General features: G+C 48.2%; 1 protein-coding gene and 1 long non-coding RNA gene across 3 annotated transcripts in view; both read left to right on the forward strand.

The window, feature by feature from the left end:
- The window catches only part of ABCC4 (ATP binding cassette subfamily C member 4), a 1,099,276-nt gene that overhangs the window by 265,032 nt on the left and 807,632 nt on the right, over positions 1 to 26,612 (forward strand). The window lies entirely within an intron of this gene.
- Positions 1,382 to 26,596, forward strand: LOC115093070. Of its 2 annotated transcripts, XR_003857161.1 has the most exons (4): positions 1,405 to 1,519; positions 1,624 to 1,751; positions 11,054 to 11,179; positions 26,461 to 26,596. It is a non-coding gene; the product is annotated as an uncharacterized LOC115093070 (long non-coding RNA). The 2 variants fall into 2 exon arrangements; XR_003857162.1 differs by lacking the exon at positions 1,624 to 1,751 and having other exon boundaries at positions 1,382 to 1,519.

Below are 26,612 nucleotides of genomic sequence, written 5' to 3' on the forward strand. Positions count from 1 at the left end.
AACACTGGGTTCACAGCGTGTGAAAAACCTTTAATATATGAAAAAGTTAATCTCAAAAAGCCTTCTGTAGCCTTTATTACACATTTAATAACAAGACTTAACCTAAGACCCACCTTGCCTTTAAAAACTTACTGTTGTGCTGCTTTTCTTTGTCATTCGTGGGACGCCCGTAGTGCTTATCTGGGCGTCGGCTTCGTTCTAACTGTTTATATAGACCTGCCTAGGGAGCCTACCCTTCGTCAGACCGAGGCTATCTCAGATGTGGGTAATTACAATAATGTTTTGGATTTCCGGCGGACCTGACGGGGGACCGCTTTGATTTGTCTATGTATTGCTGCCTTATAAAGCGGACCTGGTAGACAACCAGTGCTTACCACGTCCGTTTGGTTGTTTTTTTATTTTTTTATTTTTTTATTTTATAGGCGGCTTCAATTAAACCAGGGGCGTTTTCCAGGCGGGGCTAGTCACTCTTGATTTTTTTCTTTTAGAGGGCGGGTTTGATTCAATGGAGGGCGTCTAACGGGCGGGGCTAACAGCCGCGCCTGTTTGTAAATTAAAAACCTCTTATATCTTTATGGATTTAATACCATCTCACGGATCTCTATGGATGTACTTAATTAAAGAGACTAAATACTTCATTTAATAGCTAGCAGCTAACCCATAGGTCGGCGAGGCTCACAGACCCGCCGAGGAATTTCCCATGCTTTTGGGGGAAAAAAACAAAAAAAACATGAAATCACATCAGGCATGGTGAGCATTAGGCACTCACCAGAGCCGTTGTATATGCAGAAACATATGTTCCATTATAAACATCTCATCGGGAGGTCCGCTAATGCCGGCAAGGAAACAACAAGAATCGCAAGGATCCAAAAACACTAGCCCCAGAGTAAATAATTGCGAAACAATAAAGGATTCAACAGCAGAGTCATTCAAGGGTAGTGACAATAGCGTCACGGCTTTATTATTGACAGGACTATTGTTCAACCAAAGAGGCGTAACATCAAGAGGAATAAAAAGCTTCCAATCTATATACAGGCGTGGCAGTCAACCTAGCCCGTGAGATGGTATTAAATCCATAAAGATATAAGAGGTTTTTAATTTACAAACAGGCGCGGCTGTTAGCCCCGCCCGTTAGACGCCCTCCATTGAATCAAACCCGCCCTCTAAAAGAAAAAAATCAAGAGTGACTAGCCCCGCCTGGAAAACGCCCCTGGTTTAATTGAAGCCGCCTATAAAATAAAAAAATAAAAAAATAAAAAAACAACCAAACGGACGTGGTAAGCACTGGTTGTCTACCAGGTCCGCTTTATAAGGCAGCAATACATAGACAAATCAAAGCGGTCCCCCGTCAGGTCCGCCGGAAATCCAAAACATTATTGTAATTACCCACATCTGAGATAGCCTCGGTCTGACGAAGGGTAGGCTCCCTAGGCAGGTCTATATAAACAGTTAGAACGAAGCCGACGCACAGATAAGCACTACGGGCGTCCCACGAATGACAAAGAAAAGCAGCACAACAGTAAGTTTTTAAAGGCAAGGTGGGTCTTAGGTTAAGTCTTGTTATTAAATGTGTAATAAAGGCTACAGAAGGCTTTTTGAGATTAACTTTTTCATATATTAAAGGTTTTTCACACGCTGTGAACCCAGTGTTGGACACAGCTCATTCTCCCATAGTCCCTGAAGCAGGCACCCCGTGCCGAAACATGGCCCGTGTCGGACAAGCAGCTCCGTTCCCATGAGACACTATAGAGGTGACGTCCCGATAAGTATGAAATATAACACCAGTGGGGCGGAAAAGCAGCAGGGGAGAAGGGATTTTTAGAAAACAGAAAAATATATATAAAAAAAGATGTTGGCAAATTCAATTAAAGATTAATAAAAGAATAATAGACGGGGGTCCACGAGAGGATAACTGCAATTTGGTTACCCTCATAGGATCACCCCCGTACAAGATTACCACCAAGCAATCATTCCCTTATATGTTTATGTTGGAATATTACTGGCATCAGTAGCATGGGATCTACTTAGTATTTGGGTACTTGCCAAATTCTTGTAGTCTGGTTTGGCCACTGTTGGAAACAGGATGCTGGGCTTGATGGACACATGGTCTGACCCAGAATGGCAGTTTCTTATGTGTATGGGGTAACTTGCTGGTGTGGCTGTTACTACTCTTAACCAATAAGCCTTCATACTGTTAATGTAACTCATTATTGCTCTCTGTTTAACGGCAGCGGGAAAAGGGGAATTAGTTTGACAGCAACCAACAAGGACATTTAATTTTTTGGTCTGGGAAAATAAATAAGCATGGGGGTAACTTGCTGATGCACTGTAACTACCCTTAACCAATAAGCCTTACACTTGTGATGCAACTCCAACATAGCTCTCTGCTTCAGCGGCAAGAGGTAACGGGGAATTGGACTGAGAGCAATCAACAAGGGCCCTGACTTTGACGGTTTGGGAAACTAAGTATAGTGGTGACTTGTATGGCATGGCAAATGCTACCATACATTTGCTGGGTAGACTGGATGGACCGTTTGGTCCTTTTCTGCCATTATTTCTATGTTTCTATGCTGCTATAAGAAAATGCCATTATCGGGTCAGTCGTGATCACAAGTACCTGGCAGTTTTCCTCATTTCATGCTCTCATTTTTCCTTTCCTACTTCATTGTTTATCCCTATCCTCTTATGTAATCACCCTAGATTCCTCCCCCCCCCTGAAATCCAGGGCTCTCTGTTATCCCCCATCCCCCATCCCCAGTCTTTTCCCTCTCCATTATCCCCTGCATTCTCTCTCCCCTCTCTTCCTTCATGGGTCCTTTCTCCCTCTCTCCCATCCTGGATTCATTCCCCGATACTCTGCTCTTTCTTCCAGTTTTTATTTTCAGCTTCCATCTTTGTTCCTTTCATTACCCTCTGTTCTTAACTCCTCTGTAGCTTTTTTCATATCTTTGAACTCTCTTCAACCCCTCCACTTCATCTTCCTCTCTCCTATCATTCCAGTGCTTATGTCTCCCATCCCATCACCTCCTATTCTTCCATCTCCACATCATCCTTCATCCCTATAATTCCTCCTTCCCCATCTCGCCACATTTCATGCCCCCTTTCTCCACCAGTCCTCTGTTTTTCTCTCTGCCCCTTCCTGCTTTTCCCCAGCATTCAACCTTCTGCCTATTTCCTTCTTCTTAGTATCTATACCTTCGTGACCCAACTCTTTCCACCGCTTCCTGGCATCTTCTCGTGCCTCTTCTACTCTTCCTAAGCATCTGCTCCTATACCTCTGACACCTTTCACAGCATATGTCCCATGCCTAGTCCACAGCTCCCTGCATCTGCACCCTTTCCTCTTCCCTCAGTTAACTTGAACAGCAGAGGCCTATCCTGCTACGGCTGTTGACAACCTCCCGACATTGTCTCTCCACATTGGCACCGCGAGCAGGTTCAAATCACGTTCTCATGCATCACGAGATCAACAGAAAGTATCTGCCTTCCAGTGCACTGCGCCAGTGGGGAGGGCAGAGCAGCTGTTTGCAGCAGTGGCAGGAGGGGTTCCTGCCACCTTTTGTACAAATGCTTCAGTCTGGGTGGAGAGGTGTGTGTGGCCATGTACCTGCATGCGTTGAAGGGATCCTACCTCCCATTGTGCTAGGTGGGAGTTTCTTGCTCTTACGCAGGAGATGGACACCTGAAGTTATTTATTTATTTATTTAACCATTTTTGTATACCGGCGTTCAATGGGATATCACATCTGTTTACAATTAACAGAGAACTATGCTAAATTACCGCTTGACAGGGAATGTGAAAAGATCAATAACAAAAGATCAATTACAAAATGTAATACTAAATAGGCTGTAAATATATACAATAACGAAATGTAATACAAAGTTAGAGACTTGGCAGGTCTGGACTTTGCTAGAATTTTTTTTTTTTTTGCCTACAGCTTCCTCCTGCTTCTTTGGATTTTCCTGTTCAGTTGGAACCAGCTCCTACTGGAGCTATAGTGTTATCATTTTTCAGTAAAAAAAAAAAATCTCCATTTTTATAGCCCTCTCTTTTCCCTTATAGTGCAGTCTTTGCAGCAAAAAACCTTGGCCAGGGATTGCAGAGCATACTTCCCTCTGGCACTCTGGTATGCTTGCACTTTGAATGTGCAAAGCAGATACTGCCCTTTGTTATGGCTTGGATTCCCTTCCAGAGGTGGTGAATGCTGCCAGCCAAAGAGCAAGAGCTGGGTTTAGTCGTTGAACCTGAGTCTTCTGGTCAATAAGGTAGCTTTTCTGAGCCATTTACTTCAATTTATTGTGCAGTTCTTAGCAATAGGGAATTAATAGAGGATAATTTGGATTTGTAATCTTTGAACATACGAGTCTTTGAATTGATTGTCAGTAAAGATTAATGGATACAAGCAGATGTGTGTTTGCTGCTTTGATTTTTGAGTGGCGCTAATTGAATGCGGACCATTGTTGAGCAGGTTTTGTTCATGCAGCTAGGGACCATTTGCCAGGTTTTGTATTACCAAATTGTTGAGCAGGTTTTGTTCATGCAGGTAGGGACTGATTTGCCAGGTCTTGCATTACCCAAAAAAAAATAAAAATGACTGGAAGCATTTTTGTGACAGTACCAGGTGGGTATTGATTCAGTATTAGTGCAGTGGATCATGTCCTGCCAGCTTTTCCCAGCAAGCTCAGTTACAAGACATTTCAGGGCAGTGCTTTCTCACTGCCCTCAGTGAGCATGGTCAGAGAGAAGACTGATAGAACTGAAGTGCGATAATTAGCACCCCTTTCTCCCAGTTCTCACGCCTCCATTAGCATTGAAACTGGAGAGGCTGTCTGGAGGGACCTACAAACTTTGGTGGTCCTCTGACCCAGCTCTACAAAAACCCTAAGAGAGCCCTCGATTCTCTCTTCCAGTCAGTGCTGACCATTTTAACATAGCTCAGTTATTGACATTTCAATCAATCCATCAGCTTGTCCATGTGCTTTTTATTTATTTTAATGCAGCTCCCAATGAGGCGATTATCATGAAATTAGATTTTCTACCACACATTCCCAAAATGTGAATCTCAGCCTCTGACAGTTTCGCTTAGCATTACTTGTGTATTTTATATAATCCGTCGAAAATAAGGGGCAATACTTAAATTTAAGGGTTAGTTGTTACGAGCGCGCGCGGGCGCGGTCGTCTCGGGCGGGTGGTGAGCCCTTGGGCCACGGCAGGACCCCAGGAGGAGCCCAAGGCCACACCGTGGGAGGTGAGCTGAGCAGGCATGGTGAGCCAGGCAGGCAGGAACAGAAGCAGGGAGTCCGGCCCTCAGCCGGACCGGCATGCCCATGGTAGCCAACACGGGGAAGTTGACTAGTGAACGGTCCTCCGACTGTTCCCGGCCCTTTCGGACCCGCCGCAGGGAACGGCAATGGGCAGCAGGCCGGACAGAGGCGAGGGCAGACAGAGTCCTTAAACTGAAGACATCAGACGGGGCAGAAGCAAGACGAAGACATCAGGACAAGGGCTGAAGCGAGACACAGGAAAGGCCCAGGCGAGCAGGAACTCCGATGCTGGGATACTCACATCCGAAGCCCCCTCGGCTGGCAGAAGCTCAAGAGCCCGTGGGACGAATCCCTCCTGTTGGCCACTCCAGGGCCCAACAGGACAGAAGGCTCAGGAACCAGGTCAAGGCAGAGACAGGTAGACATCCGGACAAGGGCTGAAGCAGACACTGAAGACAAGGCTGGACGGGAACATTGCACTGTCCATCAGGGCGCCCTACTCAGCCCACCCGTGGGACCGAGTCGCGGACCACCCTGTCCCAGACGCGCCCTACACAGCCTAGGAAGGCTGGTCGCGGACCACGCTGAGAAGGAGGGCGCGGGGAAGACCCAGGCGAACAGGACTCCGATGCTGGGAAACTCACATCCGAAGCCCTTACGGCTGGCAGGCACAGGAACAAACATCTAGGCAGGGTCAGAGACAGGCATCAGGAGACACAGAGGACCTGGACCGGCAAGGTTACAGACAACTGTAATGCACAATCTGCAGGCCAAAGACAAGCAGGAGTCGGAGTCACGGACCGGAGTCAAGGCAGGCTGAAGACAAGCAGGAGTCAGAGTCACGGACCGGAGTCAAGGCAGGCTGAAGACAAGCAGGAGTCGGAGTCACGGACCGGAGTCAAGGCAGGCTGAAGACAAGCAGGAGTCGGAGTCACGGACCGGAGTCAAGGCAGGCTGACGACAAGCAGGAGTCATAGTCACGGAGGACCTGGATCGGGAGAGGCCACAGGCAACTGTGTAACCCAATCCAAAGGCCGAAGACAAGCAGGAGTCGGAGTCACGGACCAGAGTCAAGGCAGGCTGAAGACAAGCAGGAGTCAGAGTCACGGACCGGAGTCAAGGCAGGCTGAAGGCAAGCAGGAGTCAGAGTCACGGACCGGAGTCAAGGCAGGCTGAAGACAAGCAGGAGTCGGAGTCACAGACCGGAGTCAAGGCAGGCTGAAGACAAGCAGGAGTCATAGTCACGGACCGGAGTCAAGGCAGGCTGACGACAAACAGGAGTCAGAGTCATGGAGAACCTGGATCAGGAGAGGCCACAGGCAACTGTGTAACCCAATCCGAAGGCAAAGACACAGTGAACAGAAAGTCCTTAAATACTGGAGGTAGAGGGCAACTCCCTGGGAGGAGCTTGCCAGGACCGCCCACCGCTGGTCCTATAACTAGGGTAGAGAGCTGCGGGCCAGCCCCTAGGGAAGGGCGTCGCCCAACAGGAAGTCCAAACACTGAGGCTGCAAGCCACCGGCACAGCTAGGCCTCTCAGGCCCTGGAGCAAGTCCTGGATGATGCGCAGGCGAGGCCCTGGCTTCAGAGCGGCCTCTGGAGGAAGGTAAGAGACCTCCTGCAGCGCAGCAGCAGGGGGGATCGCAACATTAGTGACAATAATGATGGCAGTGTGACTTGGTGAGACATTTTCGAACATCCCGCATAGTTAAAAGTACACTAGTAGATTTACAATAACGTGTTTTAAAACAGATTTCCAAAGACAAAGTATTACGTTGTTTCCCTTTGAAAATTTGCAAGTACAAACATTAAATGGTGAATTTTCGAAACTTTGTGTGCATAAAATGACATATATACGCGTAAGTAGCCTGTGCTTGCGTATTCCATAGTGTGCATGTTCACGTTCGTGCGCACGTATTTGCATGGGAAAAAGGGTTAGGCTGGGGCATTCTGGGGCGGGACTAACAATTACGTGTGCAAATTGCTTTTTTAAAAGACAGGTACTCACATATCTTTACACCTGCTATTTATCTGGTGTAAGTGATATTAAACGTACTTATTGTGCAGTACTGACTAGCTGGGAGGTCTGGTGAATGGAGGGGTGGGGGTGGGGGGGTTCAGGTTGAAGAACCAGGAGGGTCTCGATGACCTGGAGAAGGACTGGGCAAGCTGGTGGACTAATTGGTAAACTGGTTAATGTAACATTTGTCCGGCTGTGGGATGACTACATGACCAGCTGCGCTCACCCTCTGTACCCCGCCAATCCCTGGCTGCTGATACAGCCCATAGACACACATGCTGATATAAGACCCCACTGCAGGGAACTTTCCAGCTCTGCTTCCCGATGACGACACGCAGTGGGGTATTTAATCCCCTGCTGCGCTTACCCTAATGCCTCAGCAACAGGTCACCCGCAGCTTTGCAGCTCATGTTCCTATTCCTGTTTGTGGTGTGCTCCAGTTCCTGTGCCTGCCTCAGTCCTGTTCCAGCCCTGCCTTGTCCAGCCTGCCTTGCCTCTTTCCGGTTCCTCATCTGCCTGATCTCTGCTCTGAATCCCAACTACGCCTTGATCGCTTCCAGTCCTGACCTCAGCCCGGCCCTGGACTCTCGCTTTCTAACTGCCCCTAGGGACACTTGCCTAAGTCCTGCCGGCCCCTAGAAACCTAATGGCTCAACCTGCGGGGAATGGAGTTGATATATGTGAAGGTCCAGCTCAGTCCTGTCGAAGGGTGTGTCCGCCAGCTGTTGGTAAACCAGATGTGCACCTGCAAACTTCCTCCCCCTCACCTAGATGCACACTATGGAAGCTACTCCTACTGTAGCAGTATTAGAACTTTTGGTCAGGCCATTTTCTCCGGGTAAATACATTTTAGAAAATTGCCCTCTTTATGACTGGACTCACACCTGATGGCTCAGCAAGTGACAGAAATGTAAACGTCCTAATCTGTTTTGCATTGCCTAGGTTTCCCCCCCCCTCCCCCTCTTTCTTGCTAGTAGATTAGCTCAAGCTACCACATTCCAACTAACAGGCCGATACAGTACAGTGCACTCCAGTGGAGCGCACTGTTAACCGGCATTTGGACGCACGTTTTTGACGTGCTAGCTTTACCCCTTATTCAGTAAGGGGTAATAGCGCGTCGAAAACGCGCGTCCAACCCCCCCCCCCCCCGAGACTAATAGCGCCCACAACATGCAAATGCATGTTGATGACCTTATTAGTCGTTCCCGCGCAATACAGTAAGTAAAATGTGCAGCCAAGCCACACATTTTACTTTAAGAAATTAGCGCCTACCCAAAGGTAGGCGTTAATTTCTGCCGGCACCGGGTAAGTGCACAGAAAAGCAGTAAAAACTGCTTTTCTGTGCACCCTCCAACTTAATATCATGGCGATATTAAGTCTGAGGTCCAAAAGTTAAAAAAAAAAGTTAAAAATAATAATAATAAAAAAAAAAAAAAAAAAATGGGCTTGCGGGTTGAAAACTGGACACTCAATTTTGCCGGCGTTTGGTTTCCGAACCCGTGGCTGTCAGTGGGTTTGAGAACAGACGCCGGCAAAATTGAGCATGGGCTGTCAAACTTGTTGACAGCCGCCGCTCCTGTCCAAAAAGAGGTGCTAGGGACGCGCTAGTGTCCCTAGCGCCTCTTTTTACCGCGGGCCCTAATTTAAATAAATTAAGTTACTGAATCGCGCGCACAGGAGAGTGGCCTGGGGCGCTCGCCCGCTCTCCCGTGATTTTTACTGTATCAACCTGTAAGAGAATTATAGGTGTTAAGAATATTCATGCTCATGCTAGTCTTGTCTTTGAGAGATTTTCATGACATCCACTAGGGAAATGAAACGTGCGCATGAAAAATTATTGCCTTTGTTTTGGGAGCATTGAGTCAGCAGTAAAGAAAACAATTTCAAACCTATTGCTTACATATTTGTACTTATTATAATCACTGTAGATTGTAAGGGAGATTAAATAGAAATCCTGCTTTTCTATTATGCAACAGGATTCCCAAGTGCACTACTATAATTTTGAATTGCCCTTTATGATGATAAACATTGAATCTTGCTACCCAGTTTGTGGGTAATTTTGTAACATCATGCATAAGTTAGCCAGAAAATATGCGTGTAGTTTAAAGCAGTTAGCCAAGCTGCTAGCACAACAGCACATAATAGTGCACAGTGTTGAGCGCCCACTTTGCTAACGCATGCACAGGCACCTTTCCTGGGTGCGCGATGCAATACTTAAAAGAGGGGTTGCGCTGCCAAGGAGGCACTAGGGTCAATTGAGCACCCTAGTGCCTCGGCAGCGGTTGCCCAGGAAAGGTTGGCTGTCCGTGAGTTAGGAAAGCGGACACTCAATTTTACAAGCGTCCGTTTTCCTAACTGGTGCACAGCCAGTGTTAGGAAAATGGATGCTTGTTAACTGAGCATCTGTTTCCCTAACTTGACCACCTGCACTTTTTTAAAATGTATTTTTTTTTTAAACTTTTGTTTCCTCAGACTTCATATCATCATATAGGAGGAGACAGCAGAATTTCAAATACTGCTTTAATTACTCTGAGCTAAGACACCACAAAGAATAAAGAAGGAGGGGAACAAATTAGCAAAAATAGCACAATTCTAAGCAATGATTTCTCTCTCTGACTTTAGAGAGGGAAATTTTAAAAAGTAGGGGCCAATGCAAAACAGTATGCTCAGCCGAGCACACTGTTTAACCCGCAGTTGGACGCGCGTTTTGGAGGCGCATCCACAGCCCCTTATGCTATAAGGGGATTAGTGCGTCCAATGTGCCGTGAAAGTTATTCACCCCACATGCAAAAAAAAAAAATGTGCGCCAGACCTGCACATTTTTACACTCAGAAATTAATGCCTGACAGTGCAGGCGTTAATTTCTAAGGACCCCAAAAAGTGCTTAGAAAAATACTGGATGTACAGAAAAGCAGTATTTTCTGTTTTTCTGTACAGCTTTTTGGGGTGCTTAGAAATTAGAAAACTGTCAGGCATTTATTTCTGAGCGTAAAAATGTGTGGCTCTGGCGCACATGTATTTTTTGCATGTGGGGTGAATTACTATTAGCCTCATCAACATACATTTGCGGGCATTGGACGCGCGTTGTGGATGCGCTAATCACCTTATAGCATAAGGGGGCTGTGGATGCACCTCCAAAACGCACATCCAACTGCGGGTTAAACAGTGTGCTCGGCTGAGCGTACTGTTTTGCATTGGCCCATACTTTTTAAAATTTCCCTCCCTAAAGTCAGAGAGAGAATCATTGCTTAGAATTGTGCTATTTTTGCTAATTTGTTCCCCCTCCTCCCTTACTCTTTGTGGTGTCTTAACTCAGAGTAATTAAAGCAGTATTTTAAATTCTGCTGTCTCCTCCTATATCCCATTGCCTTGTCTCTTATAGGAGGAGGAGACTTTGCTTTGTTCAGTTGAAGTGACACACTCGAATCCTGGCTAAAAACCCACCTTTGGAGGGGGCTATTCCACTCACTGGCTACCTTTCTTATGCAGCCTCTTGATGCCTCATTCCTCCCAATGTTAATTAAAAGTTCCTTCTTAATCAATAGCACCTGGCTTAGTTCTTCCCAGTCTTAAGTAGACTATCAACGCTAAGGAGCAGGGATTGTCTCATGTCTCTGTACAGCACGGCACGCACCTCTCAGCGCTGTACAGCAGAAGTAATATGCAGTCTGCCCTAATATGCATGCTTAGCTTTGTGACAGGCGCTTTATGATATCAGAGGCTGATTTAAATCTCAACTTGTTCTTTACTGTAAAAAATAAATCTTATAGGAGCAAGACAGCAGCCTTTACAGACTCCAGGATTAGAACCATGAATGAAGTGATAGCTGGAATGCGAATAATAAAGATGTACGCCTGGGAGAAGTCATTTACAGACCTTGTTAACATTATAAGAAGGTAATTATGACACTTTAAGTTTTATATCTTCCCATTTTTCTAATTTTTCCAGTTTTACAAGCATTCATTTTGTTCTACCTCTGCTATGCTATGTATGTACAATTATGCCGATGACATTCAATTAATCCTACCAATTGACGACTCAATTGAAAAAACATTAAACTTTGCAAATATCTGTCTGGACATAATAAAACCACTAAACCAAATGGAACTAGTCATTAATATCGATAAAACTGAATTCATACACCTGGAACGAAAAAACATTGATATCATTAAAACTCCATTTATACTGAAGAACAATCAAAAAATTAGAATTAATAGAAAAGGTAAGAAACCTAGGTGTAATAGTCAACATGGAACTTAATCTCAAACACATATCACTTAAAGTAAGAGAAGGCTACGCTAAACTAATGGTCCTAAGAAAACTAAAACCTTTAACACTTTCAAACTTCTGAACTGTTTTACAGGCTCTGATATTTGCAAGCACTGACTACTGTAATGCCCTGTTCTTAGGTCTACCATACACCACCATAAAACCGCTTCAATTATTAGAAAACTCTTCTGCACGGATTCTTACAGGAAAAAATAAAAGAGATCATATTTGTGAAACACGAGCAGAATTACATTGGCTACCCATTGAATAAAGAGTACAATACAAAGCACTCTGTACAGTACATAAACTAATTCACGATGAAAAAGCAGAGTGGCTCAACACAGCACTGAGTGTACACGTTCCACAAAGAAATCTCAGATCAGCCAACAAAGCCCTCCTAACCGTCCCCTCTGTAAAAACAGCAAGACTTACACAAGTGAGGGATAGAGCACTGTCCCTGGCAGGTCCTTCTCTATGGAATAGCATGCCTCCGGAAATAAGGTTTCAGAACAATTACAAACGTTTCAAAGCAAGTTTAAAAACCTGGCTTTTTAAACAAGCTTTCTACAAAAAAAACGGAGAATAAGTTGAGAAATAAAACTGGCAGTAACACTCCAAACAACCAGCACTCAATTTCAATGTTAATTAATAGTATACAGCACACTTTTGAAAAGGACAAGATTTGTGACACTCAATCAAATAATCTTTATTTTGAATTTTATTGTAACCGAAACCTTTTGGCACCATTATACTCGTATATCCCAGTTCTTTATTGAACATAACCATTTCTGCCTTTATGAAAACCGTTGTGATGGTATCTAACTTAACGACGGTATAGAAAAGATTTTAAATAAATAAAAAAAATGTTTCTTTTTTTGAACTTACGATATTGCTTACCCTAGAGTCTCTACATATGTAGAGCTCTTTCTCCTGATTACTGGTAGTTATTTTTGATGCTGAGCTTCCTGTTGGATCTATTCTTGTTTGCCTCCCTCTCTCTGTGTCCTTTTGCTTCTTTCTGTTAGTCCCTTGCCCTTAAGAATGCCTGGGAGAGTTTACATCCTGCATAGATTTCAGTTGGGAAAAGGCTTTGGCAAACAGCTCTCCTACATCGTCTACAAGCTCCTAGAAGCATCACTCTTTTCATCTTTATCTATTTCCCATCCACTGCTAGTCCCTGCTATGCAATAGTAGTTATAGCTTCTTCTGCAGCTGCAGGTGTCTGCCTGTGACTGAGCTTTCAGAGATTCTTGTCGTCACAGCTGTACCAAGCCTGCTGTGATCATACTATGCCATTCGCAGTGAGTGTCAAACCGTTTATCATTCAATAAATGTTTTGGTATTAAGAACTGAGATCTCTCTGATATTTGGAAACTGGGAAAGGAAAAAATGTTTAGCTGACTTTTTAGCAACTCAAGCAGAGTTATATAAGTTGAGGACAGTACAGCTTTCTTTTCAAAAGCGTAAATTAAGCAAAGCCTTTGTTTTAGAAATGAATGAAATCAATATTAAAAACCTGGGTGTGTGGAACTTTTCACACTGTTGCGCTGATGATGGACCCTTGGTCCGAGGTGGGGTTGACACAACCCGTAGGGCAAGCCCCACGGGTCTCTCCACTGTCAGGAGGTGGAGCTGACTAGAAGAGGAGGCCAACTGTAGCTTCGCCAATACCAGCCCTCATTCCCCGCAGGTTGGGTGTTGGGGCCGGCTGGTCTTAGGCGGGCCTCCGTGTGATAACTCCCAGTAGATGAGATGCAAGGATTGCCGAGGACCAGCAGAGAGGTATCAAGGGACCAGCGTAGGTCTGGATGAGGCAGGGATACAGAGACCCGGGCCCAAACGGAACAGGGCAGAGACAGGGGGCGCCCAGGTAGAAGATGACCGAAGCCTAAGAGACCAAGTCCAGGGAACTACCAAAGGCAGGCTGGATTCAGGGCAGGCGGCTGAGCAAGACAAGGTACAGAGTCCAACGGAGAAAGGGTCAAAGCCAGAGGGTCCATCCAGAATGTAGTCCAACGTAACGAGGGTCAAAGCCAGAGGTCAACCCTGAGCGTGATCCAACATAGCGAGGGTCAAAGCCAGAGGTCAATCCTGAGCGTGATCCAACATAGCAAGGGTCAAAGCCAGAGGGTCAGTCCTGAGCCTGGTCCAGCGTTGCAAGTGTCAAAGCCAAAAGAGTCAGTCCAGCGAGACAAGGAAGGAACCAGGAATACAGTGAGGATCAGGAACCAGGAACAATGGGCAACGAGCACACGAACCAACATGGATACCTGTTGCCAAGGCAAGGAACTAGTGGCGGGCCTTGCCTTATATACAAGGGCCCGATGATGTCATCGCGCGGGACCGAGGGCTAGTATCCCACCGCGGTCCCTTTAAAAGTACGAGAGGTGTGCGTGTACGCGCCTAAGCCGAGGTCCGTGGAGGAGTCAGGAACAGCCAAGGAGGCAGCAGGCTCTCGAGGGCGTAGGTGGCTGCCCACAGCCGTGAGCAAGGATGGGTCCGGGTCCGGGAGCAAAGCTACAAGGGTGAGTAGGCCCGGTTGTGGGCTTACTGCGGATGGGACACGCAACAGTACGCCTCCATTTACGCCCCCCTCTTGGAGACTTGGGTTTGCCTGGATGGGCATGATGGAAACGGAGGAGGAGTCCCTTGTCCAAGATGTTACTTGCAGGTTCCCAGGAGTTCTCCTCGGGGCTGTAGCCTTCCCAGGAGAGAAGGTACTTCCAACGGCGGCCTCTTCTTTAGCAGTCAAGGACTTCTTGTACTCGATTCGTAGTATTGGTTTCCGTAGTAAGCTGGGAATGTTCAGGAGCCTTGTGAGAAGGCCATGAGAGTAGCACTGGTTTGAGCAGAGACACGTGAAAGGAATTATGTATCCCTAAGTTCAGTGGTAACCGGAGCTGGTATGTAACCAGCCCGATATGCCGGGTAATGGAGAAGGGGCCAAAAACCTTGGTGCAAACCTCTGTGAGGGGAGTTTAAGTTTAATGTAATAGGTGCATTGCCAGACCTTTTGGCTTTGCTGGAACTCTGGAGCCAGTCAACGGTGGGCATCAGCAGATTTCTTAGCATGTGCTGCAGCCTGGCGGAGGCGTTGATTTGTCTGGGTGCAAAGCGCTTGGAAGGCATCTGTTGTAGCCTGAGCTGCCAGCGAGGGCACAGACAGTGGAATTGGCAGTGGAAGCCGAGGTTGTCTGCCGTACATAATGGAGAAAGGAGAAACTCTGGTGGCTGCTGCAATGTGGGAGTTCTGAGAAATTTCTGCCCAGGGTAATAATTCCGCCCAGTTGTCCTGCTGGTCATTTGAGTAGGCACGAAGGAAATTACTAAGTGAGCGGTTTGTGCGCTTGGCTTGGCCATTGGCCTGAGGGTGGTAAGCTGAAGTCAAATTAATGGTAATTCCAAACTTCTTACATAAGGAGCTCCAGTAACGGGCGACAAACTGGGGGCCCCTCTCCGAGACAATATCCGTGGGCAGGCCATGAAGGCAAACGACATGCTGAAAGAAGAGACATGCTAATTCCAGGGCCGATAGTAAGGCAGGCAAAGTTAAAAAATGAGCCATTTTGGAGAATCAGTCCATGACCCAGATGACCTTATTTACCTTGGACGGTGGGAGGTCCACCACAAAGTCTGTGGATAAATGAGTCCATGGCTCTTCTGGTGCAGGCAATGGCTGGAGAAGGCCCCAGGGTGGCTTCTGGTGGCTTCTGCTGGGCACAGTTTGGACATGAGTCCACATAGGCACGAGTATCAGAAACCATAGTGGGCCACCAGTAGTAGGGTTGGAGTAGTCATAGGGTTCGGGTGCATCCTGGATGGCCGGCTAGCTTGGAGTCATGCGCCCAACGTAGGACCTTTTCTCGGAGCCGGCGAGGTATGTCAGTCTTTCTGGCTGGGACCGTGTCGGCTGACAAGCAGATACAGGCAGGTTCTATGATGTGACTCGGCTCATCTTGAACATCATCGGGGTCAAAGGAACAAGAGAGCGTCCGCTCAGAGGTTCTTCTCCGCCAGATGATAACAGAGTTCGAAATTGAAGCGAGAGAAGATTAATGCCCAGCGGGCCTGGCAAGCATTGAGACGCTGTGCATGCCTGAGGTGCTCGAGGTTCTTATGATCCTTAAAAACAGTGAACTTAAACTGAGCGCCCTTCAACCAGGGATGCCACTCTTTGAGGGTGAGCTTAATATCCAGTAACTCCCTGTCCCCTATGCTATAATTTTGTTCGGCATGGGAGAACTTATGGGAGTAGAATGAGCATAGATGGAGCACTCCTCAGGTCGAATACTGGCTCAGAACCACCCCAGCCCCTATAGCCGAGGTGTCCACCTCTACGACAAAAGGGCGGTTTGGATCTGGATGGCACAAACAAGGGCCAGAAAGGAAGGCATTCTTGAGGTCTTGGAAGGCAGCTAGGGCTTCAGAGGACCAGTTCTTCGTGTTGCTGCCTTTCCGAGTCATAGCCGTGAGGGGCACTGCCAACAGGGAGTAGTTTGCTATGAAGTGACGATAATTGGTGAATCCAAGGAACCTTTGGACTGCCCGGACACCCACTGGTCTGGGCCAGTCGCGAATACCCACTAATTTACTAGAGTCCATAGAGAAACTTCGCTGGGAAATGATGTAGCCTAGGAAAGGCAAGCTGGATCTTTCAAAAAGACATTTGTCCAATTTGGCAAACAAATGATTTTCCTGTAGGCGCGGGAGTACAGTGCGGACCTCAGCTCGATGAGTGGTGAGGTCTTTTGAGAAGATGAGGATGTCATCTAGGTATGCTACGACCTTGGTATACTGGAGGTTGCGTAGGATTTCATTAATCATTCGTTGAAATACCACAGGAGCATTACAAAGTCCGAGAGGCATGACCAGGTATTCATAATGCCCGTCTCTAGTGTTAAATGCCGTTTTCCAAACATCCTTCAGGCGTAAGCGGACCAGACTATAGGTGCCACGCAGATCCAGTTTGGTGAAAATGGTAGCGCCCTGGAGGCGGTCGAACTGTTCTGAGATTAACGGCAATGGGTATCTGTCCTTGTGGGTTATAGCATTTAGGCCACGGTAATTAGCACATGGTCTCAAAGACCCATCCTTCTTCGTGACGAAGAAAAAGCCTGCACCCGCCAGCGAGGTAGACGGGCGGATGAAACCCTTAGCCAGGTTCTCTTGAATGTATTCAGTCATTGCTTGGGTTTCTGGCAGGGATAGGGGGTAGGTCCCACCTCTAGGAGGCATAGTACCAGGCAGCAACTCAATGGGGCAGTCGAACTTACGCAGAGGCGGGAGGATATCCGCAATCTGTTTTGAAAAGACATCTTCAAAGTCTGCATATGGAGGCGGAAGGCCAGAAGCAATCACTGCAAGGGGAATCGCGGGAGAAGGTGCCACTTTCTTGAGGCACTGTTGACGACAGGCTGGGCTCCACTCATCGAGCTGAAAAGTTCCCCAATCAAACTGGAGAGAGTGGTGCTGAAGCCACGGTAATCCCAAAACCACTGGATGGATGGACTTCTCCAGCACAAAGAGTTTAACCTCCTCTTCATGTAGGGCTCCAGTGAGAAGATGGACTGGTGCCGTCACATGGGAAATCCTTCCAGGTAGCGGTTCGCCATGGATAGAGGCGATGCGTAACAGTATCTCAATGGTACGAGTGGAGATGTTTGGAGGTGTACCAGGTCCTTTAGAATAAAGCTCCCACCTGCTCCTGAATCAGTTTTAGCCATGGTTGGGAAGGAGCGAGAGTCCCAAGTCAGGGTGACTGGCAGAGACAATTGAGGGGCTGGAGTAGTAGTGCCCAAATTCAGGACCTCCACTGAACTTAGGCCAGGACGGACAGGACAAGACAGGAGGCAGTGGCTGGAAGCTCCGCAATACAGGCACAGACATGAATGCCTCCATCTAAGGTGTTCCTCCGGAGTAAGGCGCCCTCGACCCAGCTGCATGGGTTCTTCCATTTTGGTAGATGGCAGGACTCGGCTGGTCGCAGACCCTGCTGCAGGAGGAGAATGGGAACGCTCCGCAGAAAGACGTCGGGGTGTCCGAACTTCATGGTGACACTCCTGGATGCGGTGGTCAATATGGCATGCCAGAGTAATAAGATCCCCAACCTTTTTTGCACCAGGGACCGGCTTCAAGCAAGACCATTTTTCCATGGCCCGGCAGGGGCGGGGCTTTGGTCATATGGGGGCAGGGTTATGGAGGGGGTTGGATTTTAGTGCATACTTATTTAATTATGACATTTATAATGTGAATGTGACTCAACTCACCATAGGTTCAGAATGAGTGGGAGTACCGGACTTGTTTCCCTTGTTTTCCAAACTTCACACCCCTCTCCTCCACCTGACGCCTTCCCTCTCATGACCTCCCCTGGCTGTGAGCAAACCCCAGGAAGACACGCATTCATTCTCATACACAGACACACCCTCAGGCAGGCACCCATGCATTCACACACATACACCCCCAGGCAGACTCCCATTCATACACATGCACACACTAAAGGCAGATACCCCCTCTCTTTCTTTTGCCAGCAACCTCAGAGCCTCTCTCATTCCTCTGCTGCCACTGTCACTGCTGTCATGTGGCTATTGGGGAGGTGCTGATTGCTGCTACTGGCACTGAAGCCCATTCTGCTGCCTCCTCTGTGCAGGCCCCGTGGGCTTCCAGTTCCTCCATGCTGATCTTGTACATTGTGAGATCCGCATAGAGAAAGTGCTACTCTTGCACATTCCCAAAGATTACATGTGTCAATCAGTAAAAAGTAATTTATTTTTTTTTTACATTTGCTGTCTGATCTTAGTTTTCTATCTGTTGGTCACAGACTTTTTTTTTTCCACCTTCCCTTTCTTATTTTTTTGCCAATTCCTTTTATATTGTCTTTTTTTCTATTTCTTTTCTCTCCATCTGTCGTCTTCCCTCAAACACACAGTCAGGTTCTCATGCTCACATGCTCTCTCTCATACAATCATTCATGCACACAGTCTCTCACTGGCACATGCTGTCTCTCTCACACACACAGAGGCTCTCACATGCTTTCTCTGCAAACATTCAGGTCTTCACTCCCACACAGTCTCTCAACTCATCTCATACACGCACACATATACACTCAGCCTCTCTCACCTCTGGGCCTCTTCTTTACGGGTCGCCACAGGATGAGCCACAGGATGAGGTAGCGGCCACAGGATGAGGTAGCGCCACAGGATGAGGTAGCGGCCCTGGTCTTCTCGGGCCGCGCTGCTCCTCTTCTGCATGTGGCTGATGCTCATCCTCCTTCCTGCCCGCGCGGCTCCGGCAACATTTTTCTTCCGGGGCCGCATGGGCAGGAAGGAGGAGGAGCATCTGCACGTTTAGACGCGACCTTTTTCTTCGGGCCGTGGTGACGTGAGCTCCACCACGGCCCTGCTGATCTTCTTGCTGTGTGTATCCGGCACACAGCACAGCACAGCACAGCACAGCAGTAGTTCAGTAGTTCACAGCAGTAGTGGGATGAGGTCCACCAGCGGCCATCGGTGGCTCGGTGCCCCCTAATGCTTGGCACCCTAGGCGATCGCCTAGTTCGCCTAGTGCTTCCACTGGCCCTGGGCAGTGGGCAGCATCCACCCCACAAAGTGTGCTCTGAGCAGAGCACACTGTCAGTGTTTAGTGCTGGTCTGCGGCGGCGCCGCGGACCGGCAAAAAACCCCCAACGGCCTGGTCCTGGTCCGTGGACCGGAGGTTGGGGACCCCTGCTCTAAAGAGGAGGGTAACTCGCAGGCTGCGAGTTCATCTTTTAGTTGGGATGAGAGACCATCCAAGTAAATGGCTTGAAGGCAATCCTCTTGCTAAGCCAATTCTGTGGCAAGAGTCCGAAATTCGATAGTGTAATCGTTAAGTCTGCTGACCTTGCTGCAGGCGTAGAAGACTGGTATTAGCTACTAGGGATGTGAATCGTTTTTCAACGATTAAAATTATCGTCCGATAATGTTTATATCGTCTTAAATCGTTATAGAACACGATACAATAGAAATTCTAACGATTTATCGTTAAAAATCGTTAAATCGTGTTAGTGCGCACTAACTCGAGTTAGTGCGCACTAACTCCCCGTTAGTGCGCACTAACTCGATTTAGTGCGCACTAACTGAAAATGATACAAATAAACACTTTCCAGGTCACTGAAGGTCAGTTAGGAATGAATATGTGTTCCTATTGGCTAGCTGCCCTCTTATCTATTGATATTACCAAGGTTACCACTGAGGTGATGGTTGGGGGGATGGGAAATGGAACTGGAAACTAACGAACACCAACAGAAAATGAAACAGTGTTCACACTTCCCAGGTCAGTAAAGGTCACTTAGGAATGAATATGTATGTATGTATTCCTATTGGCTGGCTGTGCTCTTATCTATTGATGTTACCAATATGGTTGGGGGGATGTGAAATGGAAACAGTTGGAAGCTTGACAAAAAAAGTAATGTAATGATCAGCACTCACGTGACTAGAACTTGTTTGTTTATTATTTTTGTTAGCAGGCACCTGAAATGCTAGTGCATGTTGAATTTGCCAATCACTGTGCATTTTAGAAAGGTGGTCCTGGCTGGAACTGTACACAGTTCAAATATATGTAATTGATTGTTGGTAAGTGTATTTTTTAAGTAGCCACACTGGCACCAGTATGTTTACTTTTCCTCCTACTTAACTCACTAGCTCAGCTTTGTAAGAAGGGCTTCTCTGCTTGTGTGTTGTTTTTGTTTGGTGTGAGGAGAGCAGAAACATCAGATCTTTATTCAATCTACTACAGTCATCTCTTACAGTGCCCTATCCCTATTAATACCAGGAGTGTTGTGATCTTCCTGCACACAGTGCCCTAACCCTGATACCAGTCTGAGACAGCTCCCTCCCTGCATTACTAGTGAGAGGCTGGCTTCACAGACAGGGGGGAGCTGCCTGACCCTCACTCCTGACTTCCCCCATGTCCCAGCTAGTGAATGGTGTGTGGGTGAGGGGGGGGGGGGAGGATGGTGAAGTCTGAGACAGCTCCCTCCCTGCATTACTAGTGAGAGGCTGGCTTCACAGACAGGGGGGAGCTGCCTGACCCTCACTCCTGACTTCCCCCATGTCCCAGCTAGTGAATGGTGTGTGGGTGAGGGGGGAGGGGAGGATGGTGAAGTCTGAGACAGCTCCCTCCCTGCATTACTAGTGAGAGGCTGGCTTCGCAGAAAGGGGGGAGCTGCCTGACCCTCACTCCTGACTTCCCCCATGTCCCAGCTAGTGAATGGTGTGTGGGTGAGGGGGGGGGGGGAGGATGGTGAAGTCTGAGACAGCTCCCTCCCTGCATTACTAGTGAGAGGCTGGCTTCACAGACAGGGGGGAGCTGCCTGACCCTCACTCCTGACTTCCCCCATGTCCCAGCTAGTGAATGGTGTGTGGGTGAGGGGGGGGGGAGGATGGTGAAGTCTGAGACAGCTCCCTCCCTGCATTACTAGTGAGAGGCTGGCTTCACAGACAGGGGGGAGCTGCCTGACCCTCACTCCTGACTTCCCCCATGTCCCAGCTAGTGAATGGTGTGTGGGTGAGGGGGGGGGGGAGGATGGTGAAGTCTGAGACAGCTCCCTCCCTGCATTACTAGTGAGAGGCTGGCTTCACAGACAGGGGGGAGCTGCCTGACCCTCACTCCTGACTTCCCCCATGTCCCAGCTAGTGAATGGTGTGTGGGTGAGGGGGGGGGGAGGATGGTGAAGTCTGAGACAGCTCCCTCCCTGCATTACTAGTGAGAGGCTGGCTTCACAGACAGGGGGGAGCTGCCTGACCCTCACTCCTGACTTCCCCCATGTCCCAGCTAGTGAATGGTGTGTGGGTGAGGGGGGGGGGGGGAGGATGGTGAAGTCTGAGACAGCTCCCTCCCTGCATTACTAGTGAGAGGCTGGCTTCACAGACAGGGGGGAGCTGCCTGTCCCTCACTCCTGACTTCCCCCATGTCCCAGCTAGTGAATGGTGTGTGGGTGAGGGGGGGGGGGGGTGGATGGAGAAGTCTGAGACAGCTCCCTCCCTGCATTACTAGTGAGAGGCTGGCTTCACAGACAGGGGGGAGCTGCCTGACCCTCACTCCTGACTTCCCCCATGTCCCAGCTAGTGAATGGTGTGTGGGTGAGGGGGGGGGGGAGGTTGGTGAAGTCTGAGACAGCTCCCTCCCTGCATTACTAGTGAGAGGCTGGCTTCACAGACAGGGGGGAGCTGCCTGACCCTCACTCCTGACTTCCCCCATGTCCCAGCTAGTGAATGGTGTGTGGGTGAGGGGGGGGGGGAGGATGGTGAAGTCTGAGACAGCTCCCTCCCTGCATTACTAGTGAGAGGCTGGCTTCACAGACAGGGGGGAGCTGCCTGACCCTCACTCCTGACTTCCCCCATGTCCCAGCTAGTGAATGGTGTGTGGGTGAGGGGGGGGGGGGGGGGGATGGTGAAGTCTGAGACAGCTCCCTCCCTGCATTACTAGTGAGAGGCTGGCTTCACAGACAGGGGGGAGCTGCCTGACCCTCACTCCTGACTTCCCCCATGTCCCAGCTAGTGAATGGTGTGTGGGTGAGGGGGGGGGGGAGGATGGTGAAGTCTGAGACAGCTCCCTCCCTGCATTACTAGTGAGAGGCTGGCTTCGCAGACAGGGGGGAGCTGCCTGACCCTCACTCCTGACTTCCCCCATGTCCCAGCTAGTGAATGGTGTGTGGGTAAGGGGGGGGGGGGGGAGGATGGTGAAGTCTGAGACAGCTCCCTCCCTGCATTACTAGTGAGAGGCTGGCTTCACAGACAGGGGGGAGCTGCCTGACCCTCACTCCTCCGGGGTATTGTGATCTTCCTGCACACAGTGCCCTATCCCTGATACCAGGGGTGTTGTGATCTTCCTGCATGCAGTGCCCTATCCCTATTAATACCAGGAGTGTTGTGATCTTCCTGCATGCAGTGCCCTATCCCTATTAATACCAGGAGTGTTGTGATCTTCCTGCATGCAGTGCCCTATCCCTGATATCGGGATGTGTGCAAGAAGATCACAACACTCCTGGTATTAATAGGGATAGGGCACTGTGTGCAGGAAGATCACAATACCCCTGGTATCAGGGTTAGGGCACAAGTTCTAGTCACATTGACTGATCACATTACTTGTTTTGTCAAGCTACCAACTGTTTCCATTTCCCATCCCCCATATACTGTCAGTAGGAAACTTGGTAACATGAATAAATAAGAGGGCAGCCAATAGGAATACATATTCATTCCTAAACTGACCTTAACTGACCTGAAAAGTGTCAAATTGTATCATTTTCAGTTAGTGCGCACTAACTCCCAGTTAGTGCGCACTAACTCCCGTTAGTGCGCACTAACTCGAGTTAGTGCGCACTAATCGGAAAAAACGATTTTTAAACTAAAAAATCGTGCCTAAGACGATTTTCTTGCCCTGCCACACGATTTCTATCGTTAAGACGATATGGAAAACGATTCACATCCCTATTAGCTACAGATTGCCTCCCTGGGTCGTCGAATGTCTGATGGAAGACAGTCATGAAATGTGATAGCTCTTGAAGAAGAGAGTCCGAACGTTCCCACAAGGGAGACGCCCATGCCAGCGCCTTGCCTTCCAAACAAGAGAGAATGAAGGTAACCTTCATGAGTTCATCCTGGAAGGTGGAAGGCTGTAGAGCAAATTGCATATAGCACTGATTAATAAACCCTCTGCAGAGTCGAGAGTCCCCGTTAAAGCAGGGTGGAGTGGGTAGGGCCAACAGAGCCCTAAAGGGTGAGGGTGCGGACAGTGGGCTGGCTGGAGCAGATGTTGGTGCTGTAGTTCCAGCATGGGTATCTATTCGAGCATGGAGACGCTCAACAGAGGAGGCCAGCGCATCTAGGAACCGCTGCTGTTCCTGGATCTTCAGAGCCAGGCCTGGAATGGCCTCAAGGGCGGAAGGCTCCGCCGAGTCCATGGCCTTGGCAACCTGTTGCGCTGGTGGTGGACCCTTGGCCCAAGGTGGGGTTGACGTTGGGAGGGTTGACGTTGGGAGGCAGAGCTGACTAGGAGATGGAGGCCAACTGGAGCTTCGCCAATACCAGCCCTTGTTCCCCGCAGACTGAGCCCTTGGGTGCCGGGGCCGGCTGGTCTTAGGCGGGCCTCAGTGTGACGATTCCCAGTAGATGAGATGGAAGGATTGCCGAGGACCAGCAGAGGTATCAAGGGACCGGCGTAGATCCGGATGAGGCAGGGATCCAGAGACCCGGGTGCCAAAAGGAACAGGGCAGAGACAGGGGCGCCCAGGTAGAAGGCTGAAGCCGAAGAGGCTAAGTCCATGGAGATACCGAAGGCATAGTCAAAGGCAGGCTGGAGTCAGGGCAGGTGGCTGAGCAAGACAAGGTACAGAGTCCAATGGTGCAAGGGTCAAAGCCAGAGGGTCCATCCAGAGCGTAGTTCAAAGTAGCGAGGGTCAAAGCCAGAGGTCAATCCTGAGCATGGTCCAACATAGTGAGGGTCAAAGCCAAGTGCGACAAGGAAGGAACCAGGGAACGGGTCAGGAACAGGACCCAGGAACAGAGTGAGGATCAGGAACCAGGAACGAGCACACGAACCAAACTGGAGTCCTTTTGCCAAGGCAAGGAGCTAGTGGCAGGCCTTGCCTTTTATACCAGGGCTCAATGATGTCATCATCCGTGGCCGCGGGCTAGTTTCCCGCCGCAGTCCCTTTAAAGGTACGAGAGGCGCGTGCACCTAAGGCAAGATGCACAGGAGGCCGTACAACGGCATCTCCCTGCGGGTAGCACGGGGAGACCCGGGAGCTGAGGAGTCAGCAGGCGTTTGGGGGCGTAGGCGGCTGCCCACAGCCACGAGCGAGGATGGACCAGATCTGGGAGCAGAGCTGCAAGGGTGAATAGGCCCAGTTGCGGGTCTACCGAGAACGGGACTTGCAACACACATTACGCACATAAAATGCCAAGTTTTCAGTATTTCCTACCAAATGCATCAATTTTGTGCACTTATTGAGCAATGTACAAATCTGGTCAGAAAAAATCACAGTCCTACCTGTACGTGGATAAAGTTAAGCATGTAACTTTGAATATATTCAGCAGGAAATGTGTGCGCATACGTCCTGCTGAATATCCAGGAAAAGCTACATGTGTAACTTTTCCTACATAGTTTTGCTCCTTACTAGCTTTCTGAATATTGACCTCAAATGTGTTTAAGGAGAGCTTTTGGCCATGCTGGAACACATGGGCACATTTTAAGGATACTGATATTTTTGTATGCAAACAACTTGTAACCTTTCATTCTCTTCCAAGCACATGGAGGAACCCTGTGTAGCAGAGCTGCTTAAAATACCCAATTTTAGGGCCTCCAATGGACTCATAGAAATCAAGGTTTGAGGTAAACCCACTAAGATGTTTCTAACAAGCTGTCATGATTTCCAAGCCTTCTTGGACTGAGCTTCATCAGGTGGGCTGCAGGCTGGATCCTTTCAGGGTAGAGGTGAAGCCCATGGTTTCCAATCTGTTCTTCTTCCTTGGCCTTTTTAAATCTCACCACTTGTTACTGAGCACAGTACCCCCTTGCAGGTCTGTTAAAAGCGGTCTCCAATGATGACGGGGGATGACCTGTAATAGGATAGAGAGCGTTGCTGCAAGACTTCAGTGGAGGAGTGGCTTAGTGCTGACAGCAGTGGGCTGTAGGGATGTGCAGAGGGACGCCATACATTGCATTCGGGATTCGTATTTGTCGGGGGGGGGGGGGGCAGATACTTTGCATTCGGCAAGGGGGTCCCCCGATACGTTTATATGTTAATTCTTATTCTTTTCCCGGCTAAAATTAAATTAACTATAATCCCCCACCCTCCTGACCCCCCCAAGACTTGCCAAAACTCCCTGCTGGTTCAGCGGGGGGATCCGGGAGCCATTTCCTGCACTACACCCTCGGCTGCCGGTATTCTAAATGGTGCCGATAGCCTTTGCCCTTACTATGTCACAGGAGCCATTGGCCAGCCCCTGTCACATGGCCATTGGCACCATCTTGTGCATAGTGCTGGCTCTGAAATTACTCATGTAAATCCTTTGCAAGGTTTTGGGTTTGTTTTATGTTTATTATTTATTTATTATTATTTTTGATATGCAGACATTTGATCTGAGATATCACATTGGTTTACATTCAGGTACTGTAGGTATTTCCCTATCCCCAGAGGGTTTACAATCTAAGTTTTGTACCTGAGGCAATGGAGGGTAAAGTGACTTGCCCAAGGTCACAAGGAGCGACAGCGGGACTCGAACCCTGGTCTCCTGGTTTGTAGCCCACTGCTATAACCACCAGGCTATTCCTCCTCCCTTTGTTGTTGATATGTATCGCCAAATGTAAGAGAACCAAGCTTCTGTGCCATTCAGTTTTGCTCAGAACAAATTTGGTTCAGCTTTTGTCCCTTTGCATCTATTGGTCACATCATCTACTGAATATTTATTTATTTATTTATTTATTTAAAATCTTTTCTATACCGTCGTTAAGCGGGAGCCATCACAACGGTTCACAATATATACAACATGCTTATGAAAATAGGCAATTTTTTTAAAAAGTTGAATTTATATAGCATGTTTTATTCAAACAAGAATCCCTGCTTGCTTTACAATTTAATCCTTCCGATAAAGGCATACAGGCATGTTTTGGGCATGGATGGTTTTGTGACCAATATTTGCATGTAATCTTCCATAGGAAAGAAGAGGTGCAGAACTATGGAATTATCATTGCCCAATTACAGCAGAGTGAACTCAAACACAAGCTGTCTACAGTTGAATGTTCCAAACACAAGACTTTACCTTGAAAATAAAGTCTTGAATTGCAATAAAGAGCTATAGAAAATATTGCAAACAAGTATAGAGCATTGTCTTGTGTATAAATAAATGCAACCATGTGTTTTTTGTTATAGGAAGGAGATCTCCATGATTCTGAGAAGCTCCTACCTGCGCGGAATAAACTTGGCATCTTTCTTTGTTGCAAGCAAAATTATTGTGTTTGTGACCTTCACGACATATGTTCTACTTGGCAACGTTATCACAGCAAGTCGGGGTCTTTGTTGCA

Source organism: Rhinatrema bivittatum, chromosome 5 (assembly GCF_901001135.1).
Source record: "Rhinatrema bivittatum chromosome 5, aRhiBiv1.1, whole genome shotgun sequence".
Taxonomy (NCBI): Eukaryota; Metazoa; Chordata; class Amphibia; order Gymnophiona; family Rhinatrematidae; genus Rhinatrema; species Rhinatrema bivittatum.